We start from the raw sequence: 19,917 nt of genomic DNA, 5'->3' as shown, positions 1-19,917 counted from the left end.
ACAGGCAGATTGAAAAAGGAGGATAGAGGCAGAGAGGAACATAGGGGGAAAAAAAAAGACAAATTTAGCCCCTTACTAGGAGATAGAATCAAGTGACTCAGGTGGCTCCCTTAAGCTATCTGTTTTTAAGAGACATATTTATAATAAAAATGTGTTTTATGGATTCATTTAACTTTGATATTACACAAAGTGTAGGTTTAAAAATAGTTTAAAGTTCTGGGTTGTGTTCCCTTTAGTCCAGCTTGGGAGGCCAACGCAGGAGCTTTGCTTGAGCCCAGGAGCAGGCCAGGCTGGGCAACATAGTGAGAATCCATCTCAAAATAAATAAAATTAACAGAAATGAATAGGAATGGGAACTCTTAATGCACAATATCAGCCTTACAGGATTAACAAACTAATAGATAATTAATGCCCATTAAAATAATTGATCTGTGCTGGAAAGCCACTCCTGTAACTCCAGCAACTTAGGAAGCTGAAGCAGGAGGATTGCAGGTTTGAAGACAGTCTGAGAAATTTAGGGAGTCCCTCAGCAATTTAGGGAGAACCTGTCCCAAAACAAAAAAATAAGAAGCAGCTCAGTGGTAAGGCACCCTGTGTTCAATTTCCATTACCAAAATAATAGTAACTGACGTGTAGGAATCTTCTAATTTAAAGATGATAAAGAATTTCTTGTAATGGTACCAAATAGAGCACTACAATGCCTATCAAAAGTATGACGCCTAGTAATGATATAACTTTATAGTTCTCAGAGCAGACCGCGGACTACATATTAATTTCCTCATCTGATTGCTGCCTGTGTTTCCTTTGTACGTTCATGTTTCCGTGCTGCAACGTTCTAAGTCATTACCCAGGCTCCAGGAAATAACTACATCTGCGCGCTCCTGTAAGACTCGTTTACTTTGTCACACACCTAAAACCTTCCATTGTTTTACATATTTTCCTAGAATGGGAAGGGCAAGAGGTTTACGGAGCATTACCGCCCTGTCCATCTTCTTATTCTTATGTGAGTGGTCTAGGACAAACGCTTTAGCGTCACTGAGTGTAAAGGTCTGGCCAGAGCGGCGAGGGCCCGGGCACGTGACTGGCACCGGGCGCTTTCTGGCCCTGGCAGTCTGGGATGTAGTCGGCGCTGACGTCCTGCTGTCTACCCACAAGCCTCCGGGCCCCAGTGCAAGCAGGAAGAAGGCGTGCGGGCCCGGTGCCTGCTCTAGGGAGGTCGGGGCGCTTCCTGAGCGAAACCGGGACGCCGCCCAGGCCTTCTGATGCTTGTAGACTGAAGACCATGCGACACTCGCACCCAGGACCGAAAAAGAGACTGCCCCATCCCCCGATTTAAGTCCTAAACTGCTACCAGTGCTCCCGGCTGCAGACCCTCGTGGACTAGGGCGCGCTTCCCTGACAGCTGTCGGACAGAGACAGCCAAGAAAGCTCTGAGTCGTTACGCTTTTTCCTGGTCTTCTTAACTAGATACTCGTTTGTGCCAGTCCGTGGAGTACCACAAGGTGTTTAATAAGTGTGTTGTCTGATAAGTACCAAAGAACACGCACAACCACAGTTTTGCCTCAGGACCAACCCTAACCCGCCCCCCTGTCTTCTAGTTTCATTTGCATTCCAGCCCCTTCGCATCATTCTTTCCTGACCCTTTGCCTTATCGCCCGCGGTCTCCTGTCTGGTCTAGACACTCTCGCGCCGTTCGCACTGCTGGTTCTAGCTCCCGCCTCTCTCCTCCCGGGGCTGACGAGCCTCTTCCTCCTTTCGCCCCCTGTACCCCAAACCTGGGACTGCATTTCCCGGCAGGCGCCGCGGCGCGCGGCCAATGAGGGGCTGAGGATTTGGCGGCGGCGGCGCCCCGAGAGTCGGGGTGGGGGGGCTTTGTGCGCGGCGGCGGCGACGGCGGCGGGAGCGGGCGGCGGGAGCGGGCGGCAGTGGCCAGCACGGAGGCGGAGGCCGAGGGGGCTGTGCACAGGTCGCTGCGGACAGGCGTGAGAATTCTGAGTGGAACTCGAGGACCCTGCTGCCCCGGTTGGACCGCCCGCCACAGCTCCTCTCTGGCACCAGTGGCTGCTCGACGATCCCTGTCCCGCCACTTCCCCTTCCCACCCACCTCCCGCAGCCTTCCTCCTCCCCTCAGCGTGCCCGGCCCGGTCCGGCCGTGGCAGTCCTCGGTGCCGGCCGCCATGGCAGAGGCGTCCGGCGCGGAGGAAATCTAGTCCGGGGATTTCATGCGGCCTAGCTTGGTTCCGTCTCCTCCCCCCGCGGCCCCGGCAGCTGTCGGCACCCCAGCCCCATTCCGGGCCTCCGTGTCTCTCCTGTGATCGTACTGACACGGCCGGGGGGTTAGAATGGAACAAACTGAAGGTAAAGTGTGTGTGTGTGTGTGTGTGTGTGTGTGTGTGTGTGTGTGTGTGTGTGTTAGAATGGAACAAACTGAAGGTAAAGTAAGTGTGTGTGTGTGTGTGTGTGTGTGTGTGTGTGTGTTGCACGGAAGTGCCGAGGAGGGAAAGATGGGGTGGGGGCTATCTAAGGATGGGGCACCAGTAGGGATAGAAACTCAGGAATGGGAGGAGAAGCGGGTGGCCTGAAAGGGTTCAAGGGTAGACTAGAAGGAAGAGCAGATGGCAGGATGGGGGGTGTGGAGGGAATTGGGGGGTGGGGCAGGGGAAGTAGGATTGGGATTAAGGATGTAGTGGCGCTGAGCTGAGAATTGGGAGTAAAGGTAGGATGGGGGCGGGGATAAAGATAGGAACCGGGGAGGGGCAGAGAAAGAAGAGTTAGATTTGGAGAAGATTAGAGACCTGAGTGGACTACGAAATAGGGAGGTCTGGGGGTGTAGTGTGGGAACTAGAAGAGGCTGGGGGAAAGGGATGGAATTTGATGGGGAAATGGGGCATCTTATGGGAATCAAGGGAGAAATAAGGAAATGAAGTGGAGAAAGAGATGGTTTAGAAAAAGGGATGAGAAATGATTGAGACAGAATGCAATAGGAGGATAGGAAATAGACTCAGGAAACTGGAAGACATAGGATTGGATTAGAGAAGGAAATTAACTGAATGTTGGAAGGGATGAGAACGATCCACCAAGCGTCACATAGTGGGAGGAAAAGGGAAGGGGGTTGTTAAAGTGTTAGAAAGGAAAGCCTTTTGTTCCTATATTTGTGTGTATTCTGTGCCTATTTCAAGGCTATAGAATAGAGAAGCTGGTGGTTATGGGGTTGTGATTGTTGTGAAATGGGGGAGGTGTGGGTGTTACTGTTTTGAGGGAAGAGAGATGTGTCTGTGTTATGGTAAGGAGACAGGGAGAGACATGGCCATAATATGATGATTTTGGTGAGGGAGTGAGGACTATTCAGATTTAAAGGGGGCAGGGGCAGCCATGTTTGCTGCCAGGCACTGCAGTGTAAATAAATTCCTTTTCCTTTCCGACATCAATGTAAATCTGGAAGGGGCCAGCTCACATTGTTAACCCCCCTTCTTTCTATTCATGAACTCTTTCCCCTTACCTCTTGGATCATTTACAGTTATTCATAACCAGCAAAGGAGGTAGTGATGTTTTCCATCTTGTGTGTTTTGCTGCCTACCCCCTCCCCTTTTCTGGTTGCAAACAAGACATACTGATGAATTGCAGTGTAAAATTTAACCCTTTTTGTAAATTTGAAACTAGATTTTTACTAGTTGAAGGAGTCATTACTACTGTCATATTTCAGACATGATCGTGAAAAGTCCTTTGAATATTGATTGGTTTCAGAAGCCTTAGAAGCAGTCAACATGTTTTCTGCAATTCTTTAAGTAAACAAGGAAATTGCATTGGTTTTTTTTTTTTTTTTTTTTACTTGGGGTTGTGCTCTTGGCAAAACACTGTGTGTGGGTAAGAAGGGCTAGGGAGATCCGCTTGTGATAGATTATTTGCTTGCTATATTTTGAATGTTGAAAAATAAGAATGTCTGTATTTTAAAGAGGTATTTCTGATAGCTATAGGTGTGTTAAGAATAGTGATTTCTATTTTTTAAAAATAAACTCTTTTCCTCATCTCCTCCCTTTGCTTTCATGCTGCTATCTCAGTGTAGTCTCCAAATGCCAGTTCAGCACAGTGCAATGATCTATGAAGTAGGCAGGCAGTTCTTAGAGACTCATTGAGTTGCTAGTTTCTTTTCTTTTCTTTTTCTTTCTTTTCTTGATGGGATGTTCTGGTAACTCTCATGAAAGCTAAGGTAATTCTAATGTATTCAAATGTAACTACTTTTGTGATTAGAATTTGTTGCTTCTCTAAAGATTTAAATCCTGACAAATTTATAGTAGATCAGTTAGTATTAGGTGGAGCCTATTTTATTTTCATATTGAAAAGGATTAAAAAGTGTTCGTGACCTTTTGCTTTTGATTTATAATTGTAATTGAGGTAATCAAAACTTTAACCCATCACATTGATGGTCAAATTGTTCACTGGTACCAGGAAGTTCTATTAAAATTGTAATATGATGGACTGAATCCAATTCTACAACATATTGATTTAATCTATTTTAATAATAATGTCCTCTCAGTTGTTTTGGAGAAGTTTCAGATGTGTTCTTGGTTTGTTGGGAAAATTAAAATGAATGTTGTTAAAGTGGTACTTTCTGAGAGTACTGTGCTCAAAGCATAAAGCCTGAATTTTTTGAAATTCTTTGAAGATAAGTTCCATTCTAAAAGGCCATTCAGCATGTTTTTTTTTTTAAATTTGTATTCATGGAGATTTCTTATTTGTGTTTCCTATTTGATTGACATTATTTTCTTAACTTTTTAAATTTTTTTAGTTGTAGATGGACACTTGAAAGGCAGGCGCTCTACCACTGAGCTACAGCCCCAGTCCCCTTGATTGACATTATTTATAATTAGTTTGCAAATTATGTGCATGAACTATCAATGCCATACTTTTTAAGAAAATAAGCAATCACTGCATGTTAAAATGAAATTTAAAAAACACATTGGAAGCTTAAATGAGCCATCATGAATATTCTGGTTCCTTGCCCAGGTATCCATTCAATGAAGAAGGCTACTCAAGTCAGATAACAACAGAAACCCAAACTTTGCTCTAATTTTTTTAATCATCAGCCCACCTGTGTACTTTTTATTTTTTTTTTAACTGTAAATTAACAAATGTGCTCTAGTATGCTGATCAGATTGAATGAGTTTTGGATAGAAGAAACTAATATTGATGAACATTGAATTAACTTTCAGATCTGATAATAATCATAGCTGGTAACATTTGTCCTCTTACAGTGATTTCCTTTTATCCTCCTGATGGTTGTATGAACTTAATACTTTTAACCCATTTTTACAGATGGAGAAGCTGAGGTTTAAGTAATTAAATAACATTGTAAACATTTTAAAAATCTTTGAAGACTGGTTCCATCCTAAAAGACCATTCATGGTGGGTTGTTTTTTTTTGTTTTTTTTTTTTGGAATGTCAGCAAAGCAAGTATTCGAACACAGGTATGGAACCTGGATCAGCAAACCTAAGAAATTTATTTTTAAAAACCATGGGCTGGGGATGTGGCTCAAGCAGTAGCGCGCTCGCCTGGCATGTGTGCGGCCCGGGTTCGATCCTCAGCACCACATACCAACAAAGATGTTGTGTCCGCCGAGAACTAAAAAATAAATATTAAAAATTCTCTCTTTCTCTCTCTCTCTCAAAAAAAAAAACCATAAAAATAGTATGTTTGTTACTTTCAACATTTTCAAGAAATTTAAAAAATAGCAGCCCTGATTACTACTTTAACTATTTTGAAGTTTTTTGTTTCTCCTTCTAGAGAATTTCCATGTACTTACTTGTATATTTCTCTTGAAGTACATACTATCTGCATTTTACTTTTTTGTTTTAATAGGATGTCTGGGACATCTTTTAAAATTGGCATACATGGACCTATAGCTTTTTATAAAGGGTCATATAGTATTTCATTGTTTGGAATATTAACATTTAGGTTACTAACATGTTTTTGCTATTATAAGTAATATAGCTGAATCTGAATTACATTCCTGACTGTTCAAATGGAAAAGAGATAATACACTATCTTATTTTTCAAAAGAGAAAACTGAATCTTATAAAAGTAAAACCCAAGGCTTTGGTAACCTGTTACTTGGGTCTTTATACCACACCGCATTATTTTACTGTGAAAGTATTTGAGTTGTCTATGAAAGCTCAAGATGAGGGGGCATATTTCAAAGTTAGTATAAATTAGTTTGAGGAAAGTAAGTTGCAGTGAAGCAAGGGATCTTGCTTTATTTTTTCATACTTTGTTTATCAGGCATATATAACATATACACAATATTTTTACATGAATAAACGAATTGTGTTCACGTTATCTTGGAGTTTGTAATAAAGTGTTTTTTGTCAGAATTTTTCCTATTTCAATACAGTTGTCAGTGACATAGCAGTGAACTGAATTAGAAAACAAAATTTAATCCTGATCCTAGAAAGAAAATTGAGCTAAAAATGCCTCATTGAAAACAAATTTAGGGATGAATGGACTTCTGGCTCAGTGGTAGAGTGCTTGTCTAGTACATGTAGGCACTGGGTTCAATTCTAAGAACCACATTAAAAAAATAATAATAAGGGGCTAGGGTTGTGGCTCATTGTTAGAGCGCTCGCCTAGCACTTTCGAGGCCCTGGGTTTGATCCTCAGCACTACATAAAAATAAATAAATAAAGATATTATGTCCAACTAAAAAATAAATATTAAAATAATAATAGTAAAGATATTGTGTTCATCTACACAACTTAAAAATTATAAAAAAGATAACAAGTTTAAAAAAATCTTAGCATATAATGTTGATTACTTTGTTTAGTTTTAAATTATTTTTGCCTATCAAGAAGAAAATAGAGCTGGGCATGGTGGCGCATGCCTGTAATCCCAGTGGCTCAGGAGGCTGAGGCAGGAGGATTCGGAGTTCAAAGCCAGCCTCAACAAAAGCAAGGTGCTGAGCAACTCAGTGAGACCCTGTCTCTAAATAAAATCAAAATAAGGCCGGGGATGTGGCTCAGTGGTCAAGTTCAATCCCCAGTCCACCCCCCCAAAAAGAAGAAAACAGGTTACCATGGATGCTAAATCATTGGTTTTATTTTATTTTTAAAAAATACTTATTTTTTAGTTGTAGTTGGATATAGTACCTTTATTTCAGTTATTTATTTTTATGTGGTACTGAGGATCGAACTCAGCTTGTTGCATGTGTGAGACAAGCGCTCTACCACTGAGCTACAACCCCAGCCCTGGTTTTATTTTATTTTTTTTTTAAACAGCAACAACAACAAAATAGTCTTGTATTGTAGACACTGAAGAAATTAAAATTATTAAAGTTTTTTTAGAATTTGGTATCTATCCATAAAATCTGTTTCTCAGTGCAGTACTGTTTTTATTGTTCCTTTAGGAAAAAATCAAGTCAATTTTTTTTTTTTTGAGAAGACACTTAGATGACTTTTGTTGTTGTTGTTGTTGTTGTTAATAAACAACATACCCAGCATTTGAGTTTTGAAATAAATGGCAAGCTTTCCTTCTGCTGGCTAATTTTTTTAATCAATATTAATAAGGGTAAGTTTAAGGAATAGATTATGCTAAGACTACTATGTAAACACACACACACATTTTTTTATGTGTCAATGGACCTTTGTTTTATTTATTTATACGTAGTGCTGAGAATCGAACCCAGTGCCTCACATGTTAGGCAAGAGCTCTACCAATGAGCTACAACCCCAGTCCCACCTAATATTTTTTTAAAACATACAGTATGGTTTTTATTTTTACTGTTGATCTTAGTAAGTACTTAATAAATAAATACTCTGAACACTTCTATAGTATGTTGTGCCTGCTAGTACGGCATGAAAAGAATGTAAAAGCCATAAAAATTTTAAATACTGTGAATTTAGAGAATGTTCAGTTTTTACACGATGTGTTTTGTTATTCCTAAAGACATGCTTATCAACAAGATTTTGAATTTAAAAAGCTCTTTGAAAAAGAATTTTTGGCTTATTTTAAAATTACAGATATGGATCTTAATCATCATAGAGTATGTTGAGAAAATGAATAGGAAAATGAAAAAGAATTTACATACATATAGTTTCTGTTTTAACCATATGTAACACTGAAAACATTACTTAATATCTTACATTTTACATGGAATTTTCTGAGATATTGATAAAATTCTCTCATAATAACTCAAGTTTTTTAGTTTATTTTAATGAAATTGGAAAGCACAGTGTTTAACTCAATAATGGATGAAACAGACTTCAGGGACTTGTCAGGCCAAAGAGACTGTCTATATATATATATATATATATATATAAGTTTTTACATTACTTAAAAATTTTTTAAAAGAATATGTGTCCTTTTTCTTCATAGCTTGTGTTTTTATTTTAATAGATAACTAAACATTAAGTAATAAGTATTTTTCTACCATAGGGCATGTTTTTTCTTACTTGGTTATGAGTTATAAGTGTACTTTCTAAAATATATAGGTAGATATTTTAAATTTATGAAGTGAGTAGCTTCCTGGGATCTCATGGATGAACAAAATTTATCAAATTGATCTGATGTTAAGAGCACATGGAGACTTGCCTCGAGGCATTTTGGCCATTGCCAAGATAATATTGTGTTTGTAAGTCTTGCTTACCTAAGCTCTCTTAAATGTAGATTCTAATGAAAGCCGTATGCAAAAAACAAACACAAATAAAAAATAGGCATTTTACAACCTCTTTGAAGTTGTTTAGCATAACATTAATAAAGAAATGCATTTTAAGACCCAAATGATCAGTATAAACAAATAATGAGAAAATGAACATTGTGTAACTATCACTTGGGTAATAAGTCCTTTAAGCAAACCTGCATAGGCATCTTGTTGGTTCAGCTTGTCCTGCCTTGGTGGCAGTAGGACTTTAGGGATAAAAGTATGCTAATGTTCTATTTTTCTTTTTAAACATAAGGATCTGAAAAATTCATAACCACAAAGGGTCAGCAAATATAAAAATGGAATAACCAGTTTTAAGGATTATCTTTATTATTGTTATTTATGGTGCTAAGGATCAAACCCAGGACCTCTTATGTACTAAGCCATGCTGTAGCACTGAGCTATACCCCCAAACTCATAAATAGTATAACGAGTTTATAGTTTATAATTGTTACTGCCAAATGAATATCTGGGTAATTTTTTAAAAGCAGCTTCCTAACATTGTAGATACTTAGTAATTTGAAATCTAAGTGCTTTAATTATGAATGTGGAATAAAACATAATACTGAGTCCCAGAAGAAAGTTCTTTTTTTTTTCTTGATATTATAATGAGATTGAACTCAGGGGCGCTAAACTATTGAGCTACATCTTCAGTCCATATATAATATATATATATATATATATATGTATCCATATACGTGTGTGTGTGTATATATTTTTTTATTTATTTTTTTTTTATTTAGAGACAGAGGGTCACACTTAGGTGCTTAGGACTTCACTAATTTGCTGAGGCTAGCTTTGCCCTTTTTTTTTTTTTTTTTGGTACCAGTGATTGAACCCAAGGGAGGTTAACCACTGAGCCATCTCCCCAGTGTTTTTTAATTTTTACTTTGGGACAGGGTCTCAATAAGTTGCTTAGAGCCTGGCAGTGTTACTGAGGCTGACCTTGACCTTGGAATCATCCTGCCTCAGCCTCCCAAGTCTCTGGAATTAACAGCCAAGCACCACCGTAGCTGGCCCATGATGCCTCTTGAATCTTCCCTTTCCTATAATTTGGCTGGGTGAATCAATTTTCTTTTGAGCTTGGGAAAATTTCTGGATTGTGTGTACTTTTCTGACCTTCTAGATGGCTTTATTTTACATGTTTAGAAAAGCTAATGTTGACTTTCAAGGATTATAATAGCAGAAAACGTTGAATGCTTTTTTCCCCCCTTTCACTACCAGCTGAATACAGTATTTCATAAACCTGTACAATGTAGACTTTGAGAAAGACATTTTATAATTCTTCTGCATGTGTAAATTAAAATTTTATTTGGTTATTATAATTTTGTCACTTTAAACTATTCTCTCTTTATAATTGCTGCAGGATCATCTAAATGCATTTTTAAAATTTATTTATTTTCAAAAAATTTTTTTAGTTGTAAATGGACACAGTATCTTTACTTTTTATTTTTATGTGGTGCTGAGGATCAAACCTGGTGCCTCACACATGCAAGGCAGGTGCTCTACCACTGAGCTATAGCCCCAGCTCTCCAAATGCATTTTAGAATGTAGTATTTTACATTAGATTGGGGTTAAGAAACTTCTTTCTTTGCTCTACTGTATCTTTGAATTCTTTTCTGTTATGTAATAGAATTTTTTTATTTATACTTCTACTGAAGTTTAAATATGTTCCTTGTTAATTTCTCCCCTGCAAAGATGATAGACAATAATTTTAAATCTTTTTAGATGGATATGTGTTGTATTTTCTTATATGTAAGAAAGCTCTATTTGAAAATTATTTTAAAAAAACATAAATTTGGTTTTGTGTAGGAAGTAGAGTTAATAGACTTTTAGTTACTTATGGTTTCTGTGTTGCTACCACCTATACCATTAAGACTTGATCATTAGAATTTATCTTATTGGTTAATAAAATTAATGTGTTTAGGTGAATATTCATGTGTATGCATATGTATTCACACATATGCACACATACACATAATACTTCTGAGAAATGCTGATGGTCCCATTTTCATTTTTTGGTCGGAAACTTGAATTTTTCTAAAGTGGGTACTAGGTTTTAAAATAACATTTGTTATGTTTAAGTTTTTAAAAGATTATTTTATATAGAAATGGAAATCAGTAAGATATAAAGAAAATTAAAAATCACCTGAAACCCTCTCAACTGGAACTACTATTAATATTTTGTTATATATCCTTCCAGTAGTTTTTCTTATGTATGTATATATTTTCTTTTACAAAATTAAAATTATATAATCATAATATTTTATAACATGTTTCATTGTTTAAAATACTATGAAATAATATGTTTTGAGATTGCATTTATAAAAACTGACATATAGGGGCTTAGTTTGTAGCTCAGTGTTGGAGTGCTTGCCTAGCACATAGGAGGCACTGGGTTTGATCCTCTGTACCACATAAAAGTAAATAAAATAGGGGCTGTGGTTTTGGCTCAGTGGCAGAGGCATTGCACATGTGAGGCATTGAATTCAATCCTCAGCACCACATAAAAATAAACATTTTTTCGGGAGGCTGAGACAGGAGAATTATGAGTTCAAAGCCAGCCTCAGCAATGGCCTTTAGCAACTCAGTGAGACCCTGTCTCTAAATAAAATACAAAATAGGGCTGGGGGTGTGGTTCAGTGGTTGAGTGCCCCTGAGTTCAATCCCTAATACCAAATAAATAAATAAAATAAAAAATTAATTAAATTAAATAAAGATTTTTTAAAGTGAATAAAATAAATGTATTTAAAAAAACCAAAAACACTGATATAATTTCTTTATATTGGTATTCTATAATCTGTTGATCATTCTTCTATTGATAGTATTAGGCACTTTATAATTTTTGCATATGGCAATTTTATCAATATCATTTTACATTAAAAAAACTAACACTTGATTGTTTTATTACAATAAATTCCTAGAACCAGAATTGCTTAAAAGATATATGAACATTTCAAAAGCTTTTCATACATATTTCCAAATTGCTGTCCAAGAAAAGTTTTTTAAAATACAGGTTCAGTTTCCCTATGCCAAATGCTTGAGGTCAGAAGTGTTTCACATTTTTCGGATTTTGGAATATTTGCATGTACATGGTAAGATATGTTGAGGATAAAACCTAAGTTTTAACACAGAATTCATTTATGTTTTATATGTACCTCATACATATAGCCCAAATGGTTTTTTGTTAATGTTTTGGTTTTTTGTGGTACTGGGAGTGGAATCCAGGGACTTGCACATGCTAAGCACGAGTTCCAACACTGGTCTATGTCCCTTGCCCTAAAGGTAATTTTATATAATATGTTTGGTTACACCTGTGTTTTGAATATAACCTGTGACATGAAGTCAGGTGTGGAATTTTCCACTTCTGGCTTTAGGTCAGTACTAATAAAGTTTTAGATTTTGGAGCATTTTGGATTTCAAAATTTTTGGATTAAGAATGTTAACCTGGCCGGGTGCAATAGCACATGCCTATAATCCCAGCAATATGGAAGGCTCAGATAGGAGGATCTCAAGTTCAAAGCTAGCCTCAGAAATTTAGCAGGAGCCTAAGAAGCTTAGTGAGATTTTGTTTCAAAATTAAAAAAAAAAAAAAAAAAAGGTGGGGGGTAGGTCCTGAGGATGTGGCTCAGTGGTGCTTAACTGGGTTCAATCTCTAGTACCAAAAAAAAAGTTCAACCTGTAATTTTTTAAAAAATATTTTTTTAGTTATACATGGACCCAATATCTTTATTTTGTTTATTTATTTTTATGTGGTACTAAGGATAGAACCCAGTGCCTCACTTGTGTGAGGCAAGTGCTCTGCCACTAACTTACAACCCCAATCTTCAACCTGTAATACTTTATTGAGTTATAATTCACTTTCCATACAGTTTACCCATTTAAAATATATAACTCACTTGGATTTAGTATAGTTACAGAGTTGTATAACCATCAGCACAGTCCATTTTAGAATATTTCTAGAAAAGTTTGACCCTACTTAAATTCCTGATAATATTAAAGGCCTTGCACATGGTAGAAGAGTGCTTTACCACTGAGCTACATCTCCAGCACTGCGTCCCCCTCCTGAACCCCTGCCACTTTTTTTTGAAGACAGGGTGTCCCTAAGTTACTGAGGCTGGCCTCTAACTTATGATTTTCCTGCCTCAGTCTCCTGAGTGCGTAGAGTAACAAGTATATGTCACACTCTGGGCTATTCATAGCTATATTCTGTAGCTATTTTTTGTACTACACTTAAATACACTTTTATATTAAAGTATAGTACAAAAAGGCACAGTGGCACACACCTGTAATTGCAGCTTCTTGGGAGGCTGAGGCAGAAGGATTGCTTGAGCCCAGAAGTTGGAGACCAGCCTGAGGCAACATAGTAAGACCCGTCTCAGAAAAAATATTACAGGTCAAAGTACACAAGAACAGTTCAGTACACAAGAACATGTGTGACACATACTTTAAATACATTTAAGAGTGAGATGTTAGAAAATTCTTAGAAAAAAAGATACCCATATGTCCTGTATTAAGAAAACCTGATATGCAAGTAAAAATTTTTAGCTTATGATGCAGTGTATGCAGTAACTTTTTAAATTACAAAATAATTTTCTTGTCCAGTCAAGATATCTTTACTGAAAGAACTATCTGTGGCTTATAATAAGTTTTTTTTTTTTTTTTTTTTTTTAAATTCAAGTTTTTGGGCTGGGGATGTGGCTCAAGCGGTAGCTTGCTCGCCTGGCATGCGTGCGGACCGGGTTCAATCCTCAGCACCACATACAAAGATGTTGTGTTTGCCAAATACTAAAAAATAAATATTAAAATTCTCTCTCTCTTTAAAAAAAATCAAGTTTGATTTTGAAATACTTTAAATATTTGTCTTTTTTAAAGAGAGAGAGAGAGAGAATTTTTAATATTTATTTTTTAGTTCTCGGCAGACACAACATCTTTGTTGGTATATGGTGCTGAGGATCGAACCTGGGCCGCACGCATGCCAGGCGAGCGTGCTACCACTTGAGCCACATCCCCAGCCCCTTTGAAATACTTTAGAAAATGTCTTCTACCTATATTTCACTGTAGTGGACTTGGCATCTTATTAAAGTATAGCTTTCTTTTAATGAAGAGAAGTTTGCTTTGCTCTGACATTAACCCCTGAAAGTTGTACTATAGTTCTGTTTGTTTTAACCAGTTAGCATGACTACTTTTTTCTTTTTTTTTTTTTAAATTAGGTGAGCAGTGGAATGAGTTCTTCTACTTCACTTTATCATTGAGGATCAATATTCTCATCTGTAAATAGAGATGAAATTTATAGGAATTTGAATTGGAAGTGTTAAAATGGGCCAAGAATTGTACTAGGCATGTAATTGATAATAATAAGTGTTTTGTTTCCAGAAATGGAAATGTATGCAGTGGGCGTGGGAATATAGCTCAGTGTAGAGTGCTTTCCTAGCATGCTCAAAGAAGACAGGATTTGATCCCTAATGCCACACACACAAAAAAAAGCTCTTTCTTGCGTTTATGCATTTATTCTGTGTGTGTGTGTGTGTGTGGAGAGACAGACAGACATCCAAAAAATTAAACTTATATATTTGGTCTATATGTTTATATTTAATAAATGAAGAAGTAAACTTAGTTGCCTAACCTAAGTAAGTTTACTTTCTTACTTTCATAGAAATTATAAGTTAAATGTTAACTAATGCTTGAAGAGCATCTTTGCATGGATTATGTGAGTGTTTCTCAGTTGGAAAATAAATTCATGCTGGTTCAAGTATGAACATGAAGTTAACTTTCCAGTCCAAATTTACTTCACTGTTGTTATTAGAACTTTGTGGTGGCTCTAGCTACACCAAAGCTTAGGATTCTGATAAAACAAATGTATGTAAAATTATGTAAAGTTTGAATATATGATATGAAGTTCAAATGTCCTTTTATTGCTTACTTTAAAAAATAATGAATATAATAGAACTTAAAATACTAAAAAGATAAAGCCGATGAACCAAAACAAAACAGAGCATCAACAAAAACAAACAAAAAAACACCCAAACTAGTTGTTATAGGAAATAAAATCTTAGTAAATTATAATTTTATATATGATAAATTGCTTAGTACCTTAAAATACACATAATTTTATTGTATGTTCTATTTTTTGCCTTGTGGAGAATGGAGACTCCAAGATAAAGTAAAATTCAACTATCTTAAAAATTTTAAGATCCAACCTGGGCATGCTAGCACATGTGTGGAATCTCTGTAGCTCAGGAGGCTGAGGCAGGAAGATCACTAGTTTGAGGCCAGCCACAGCAAATTAGAAAGTCCCTCAGCAACTTAGGGGGACACTGTCTCAAAAAAAAAAAAAAAAAAGACTGGGGAATATAGCTTAGTAGTAAAGCACCCCTGGGTTCAATCCCCAGTATATAAAGATAAAACAAAACTTTTTTTTTTTAGAAACTATTTTAATGTAAGAGTTTGTTGGGGGAAAGGGTAAGAAAATATGTGGATGAACTTGTTAGTTTACTAGATTTCTTAATGACTGGTACAAGATGACTGATAAAAGTTACTTAATTTGTAGTAATTTTCAGAGTGAGCCAGTACCCTTGCTGTAAGAGAACGGAAAATAACTTAATATACATTTTCTGTAAGTGGTAATACCATGTCTGTTGTTGGGTGTGGTCAAGAACAAAGTGAAAACAGTTGAGGTTAAACCAGATAGATAAGGGAAACAGTGTATTTTACTAGTAAGTTTTGTATTAGTATAAAGTAGTTCAGTAGTAATGTGGTTTAGTCAGGAAAAAATAAGAACTGCAAAGCAACCTGAGATGTTTTGTAACTTAATGGAATACTAAGTGACAACTGTGATTGAATTTAGTGACAGAGTTTATGGTTAAATTTAGCAAGGTTTTGTTTTGTATCTTAACTAATGATGTTCCACTTGATGCAGGCCACTTCCTAATACAGAGTATTTTAACGTCTTTGACCATCATCTTTTTGACACATTTTTAGTGGAAAATTTTGAGTGAAAATTTCAGAAAATATTTGGGATGATAACACTAAAGTTGAACAGATTGTGGAGTAAGTAGTACAATTATACTCTTAAAAATATTTTTGCTCTATTAGTAGTTTAAACTAAGAAAAAAATTTTAAAAATTAGAAGCAAATGTGCAAATTATCTAACACCTTGCTTAATTAGACAGTGGCATAAAGACAGTGAATATGCTGATTTTATTCTTTAAGTTCTTATTTATGTATGTAAGCATTGGTTGTGAATTTAATTGTTTAATACTGCAAATTAAGGCTATTCTTAGATAATGTTAAAATAGTAGATAAGACTTAAAGTTAATTTTTTAAACCATGTATATTCTTGTCAAGCTATCTAGGAGGAATTGCAGCCCATATTTCCATTGTTTGGGGTCATTTCAGATATCTGGGTCATGTGCTTTAAACTTCCCTTATTGACTATAAATGAGAGCCCAGGGCTGGGATTGTGGCTCAGTAGTAGAGCGCTCAACTAGCTCATGCAAGGCCCTGGGTTCTATCCTCAGCACCACATAAAAATAAATAAATAAAATAAAGGTATTGTGTCCAACTATAACTAAAAAATAAACAAACAAACAAATAAATAAATAAAAATGAGAGCCCAAATATGTTATAGCTGCTCAAAATATACAGCTATAATAGAGAAGCAAAGTGGAAATTAAAATTCAAATCAAATGACTATAATATCAGTGATTGAGTATGTACTGTTACTCAGTGGGCATTTTATTTGTCCCTGGTTTTACCTGAGTTTTTCTTTCTTGAATTTTTTTTTAGTTGTATATGGACTCAGTGCCTTTATTTGTTTTTATGTGGTACTAGGATCGAACCCAGTGCCTCACACTTGCAAGGCAAGTGCTCTACCACTGAGCTACAACTCCAGCCCATGAGTTTTTCTTATTCTAGTATATAGATATGATTGTTAAACTTCCTCTCATGTGATTTCTTTCTTGCATCATAGTTATCAGTGGACCTTTTATTTTATTTATTTATTCATATTCAGTGCTAAGGATTGAACCCAGAGCCTCACACATGCCAGGCAAATGCTTTACCACTGAGCCACAACCCCAGCCCCTTTTCATAAGCTTTTTAAGGATATTTTTTTTGGATCAAATTTGAAAAATAATGTAGATCATCACTGTCTAATAAAAAATTTAAAAAAAATATTTTTTAGTTGTAGTTGACACAATACCGTTATTTTTTTTTACTTATTTTTATGTGATTCTGAGGATCGAACCCAGGGCATCACATGTGCTAGGCAAGCGCTCTACCACTGAGCCACAACCCCAGCCCCCATGCCTAGTAAAATTTTCTGCAATGATGGAAGTATTCTGCATGTGTGCTGACCAATACTAACCATATGTTGATATTTAATACCTGAAATATGGCTAGCACTATTGAGGATTATAATTTAATTCAATTTTAACTTGTTTAAATTTAAATAGCCATGTGTGGCTATTATGGATTTAGATGTTCCTAGTAAAAGAAAATAAGAGAAGAGACCTGGCACAGTGGTGCACGCGTATAATCCCAGCAGCTTGGGAGGCTGAAGCAGGAGGATTTTAAGTTTAAGGACAACCATAGCAATTTAGCAAGACCTGATCTAAATAAGTAAATAAAAATTTATAAAAGGGCTGAAAGCTAGAGTATTTTTTAAAAATTATTTTATATCAGTGTAGCTGTTAGCAGACTATAGAGTTCTGACCAACAAAATGATTTAAATGCAGAATGCATTGCCTTCATTTCAGTATATTTTGGTCTAGTTATGGTTAGATAATATTTAAGGTTTAAACTCTGTATTACATGAAATACTTGATTGAACTATAAAGCCTTTTTACTATAGCCATACCTCAGAAACTTACCACAGAGCAAGCTCAAAAGGAAATAAAAATGTTGCCTGATGATGACTTCTATGCTTCTTTTTCCAACCTTCTATATGAATGACTTTTATTCCATTAGTCCTTTTAAATACCAGTCAGTGTAACATAATACCCTGTTATTTAGTAGCTTATCACTATCTGAAATTTTTTTGTTTATTTTAGCTCCATGAGACCAGAATCTTATTTCTTTTGATTTCTCAGGATTTAGAAGATGGTCTGGTACATGGCTGATGCCCAGTAATAGACTATGTCACAAAAAACAGAAATAGGAGTCTATGAAGAATAAGATATATAATGTGGCACTGAGTCTGGAAATAGGCAAGGTGGGACTTAGCTTTTGATTGTCCTGGTGGTATTGGCATGGGTAATTTATGCTGGTTAGGTTAGAATGATTTTAGTATAGAAAAATTTCCCTGGGGAGCCAGACATAGTGGCACATGCCTGTAATCCCAATAATTCAGGAGATTAGGGTAGGAAGATTTCAAGTTTGAAGCCAGCCTCGGCAATTTAGTGAGACCCTGTCTTTAAAAAAGGAAATTAAAAAGGCCTGGGATGTAGGTCAGTGGTAAAGCACTTCTGGTTCAATTAAAAAAAAAAAAAAAAAAACTTTGGGAACTCCAGTTTTTTGTTTTTGCCACATGATAAAAATGGAAAGGATTTTGTTTCTACCCAACTATTCGTTTTATATTTTTGAATAAATAATGATTTAACATGTGAAAAAAGCCTCTTTATTTAGGGAACTTGTACATTATTACTTTTAGAAAAATAAATTTCCACTTAGAGATTACCCATTAGAAAAAATGTTGGCTTAATAGTGATCTTTGGGATGGCTATGAGAGGCGTTGTTTTTAATTGTGACTATTATAGCTTTAAACCAACAGATTTTTTAAAAACAATTCTTACTATATAGCTGTTTTATGACTATAGGATCTCCTTTCTACCTATGTATTTTTGTGAAAATCAGCTACAAAATCCATCATGGCCCAGAAATTTTTGGTTGGGAAAAATTGAAAATCCTAAGTGTAATAAGTATTTTACTAGTAAGGACCCACTGCATTATCATCTCATGCATAGTTACAGCTTTACTGCCATTGTATTATTTGTATCAAGTCCATAACTAGAATGAAAGTAAACTCCTGAGCATGGAAAGCAGCAGTGACTGTGGCAGTGAAAAGAGAAAAAAATTATTTTTTATCCTTTCACATGTGTGAAAAATGACAGCAGCCCCCTAGCAGTTATTAAATTTAAATGGCTCTTCTTAGAGATCCAGAGACAAATTGTGGTCACATTAGCATATTTGTATCTATATGTAGGACTATTTAATGTTGTGATGGAGTAAGACTTCTTTTTAAAATGATATCTCTATTTTTAGGTCTCCTCCCTGTTACATACCTTACAGGAGTGTTTGTGAAACTAAAATAAAGAAATAAATAAATCAAAGCTAGTAGAAATATTTTCAGAAAAAAACCCTATTGCTGCTGTGACAAGTTACAACAAATTTAGTGACTAAAACAATGCAAATATATTATCTTAGATTCTAGATGTCAAACATAGTACTCGATGGGCTAAAATCAAGGTAGTATTCCTTCTGGAGGCTCTGGGGGAGAATTTCTTTCCTTGCTTCTCCTTTTAGAGTTCACTCATTTATTGGCTTATTGTCCACTTCTCTGCTTTCAAAGCCAGCAGCATTGTACCTTCAAATCTCTCTCTGATTCTCTTTCCTTCCCTTTTCATTTATAAGGATCCTTGTGATTACATTGATCCTAATAATATAGGATACTATCTTCATTGCAGGATTGTGTTTTCTACCATCCCTGTATTCATTTATCAGCTTTCTTCCTTCACTTATTATACTAGGGGTATACTAAGAATTCTAACAGTTCCTTGTTAGAATTGAAGTGGTTTTGTTTGTTTCCATGACTGAAAAAGGAACTGCTACACTTTGGTTTGGAAATTAAAGATAAGTATAAATTTCAGTTGTTTGAACATTTGACAATTTTGTGAACTGTAATGCTACTCTCAAAGACACCTCAAATATAGTATGACATTCTAATATAAATTGGTTTTGTGCTTAAGTTAGGTTTTGTATTAGTTGTAAGTGATACAGAAAGGGAAGACATTTTATTAGAGTTCAAGATTCTTCTTATATTATGTTCAACAGTAATAACATTGTGACAGTTTTTCCTCATCATATTAATAGTGACTGTAACTTCTGTACACTAATACAAAAGAGAAAGCTTCATGTCATAACATACCCAATGTTTGAGAAAATATGAATTATAATATGTTATCAATAGTTTATACATGTCTATAGAATTATTATTAGATTTATAGTA

At 35.8% G+C, this 19,917-nt stretch overlaps 1 protein-coding gene across 8 annotated transcripts in view; it reads left to right on the top strand.

Moving 5' to 3' along the window:
- The first annotated feature begins 1,901 nt into the window (after positions 1 to 1,901).
- Nsd3 (nuclear receptor binding SET domain protein 3) overlaps positions 1,902 to 19,917 on the top strand; it is a 108,066-nt gene continuing 90,050 nt past the window's right edge. For 5 of the 8 annotated variants that reach the window (XM_040268767.2, XM_021735297.3, XM_021735295.3 and 2 more), the window contains exon 1: positions 1,902 to 2,358. The gene's annotated coding sequence lies outside the window, so the exon portion shown is untranslated. Of the gene's footprint in view, positions 2,359 to 2,409; positions 2,434 to 15,717; positions 15,741 to 19,917 lie in introns of those variants that run through there. The other 3 variants (XM_005338388.3, XM_078031216.1, XM_078031217.1) reach the window with 3 other exon arrangements.

The sequence above is a fragment of the Ictidomys tridecemlineatus genome, chromosome 14 (assembly GCF_052094955.1).
Source record: "Ictidomys tridecemlineatus isolate mIctTri1 chromosome 14, mIctTri1.hap1, whole genome shotgun sequence".
Taxonomy (NCBI): Eukaryota; Metazoa; Chordata; class Mammalia; order Rodentia; family Sciuridae; genus Ictidomys; species Ictidomys tridecemlineatus.
The sequence above is the reverse complement of the archived record's forward strand: the minus strand, read 5'-3'. Positions and strand labels throughout refer to the sequence as shown.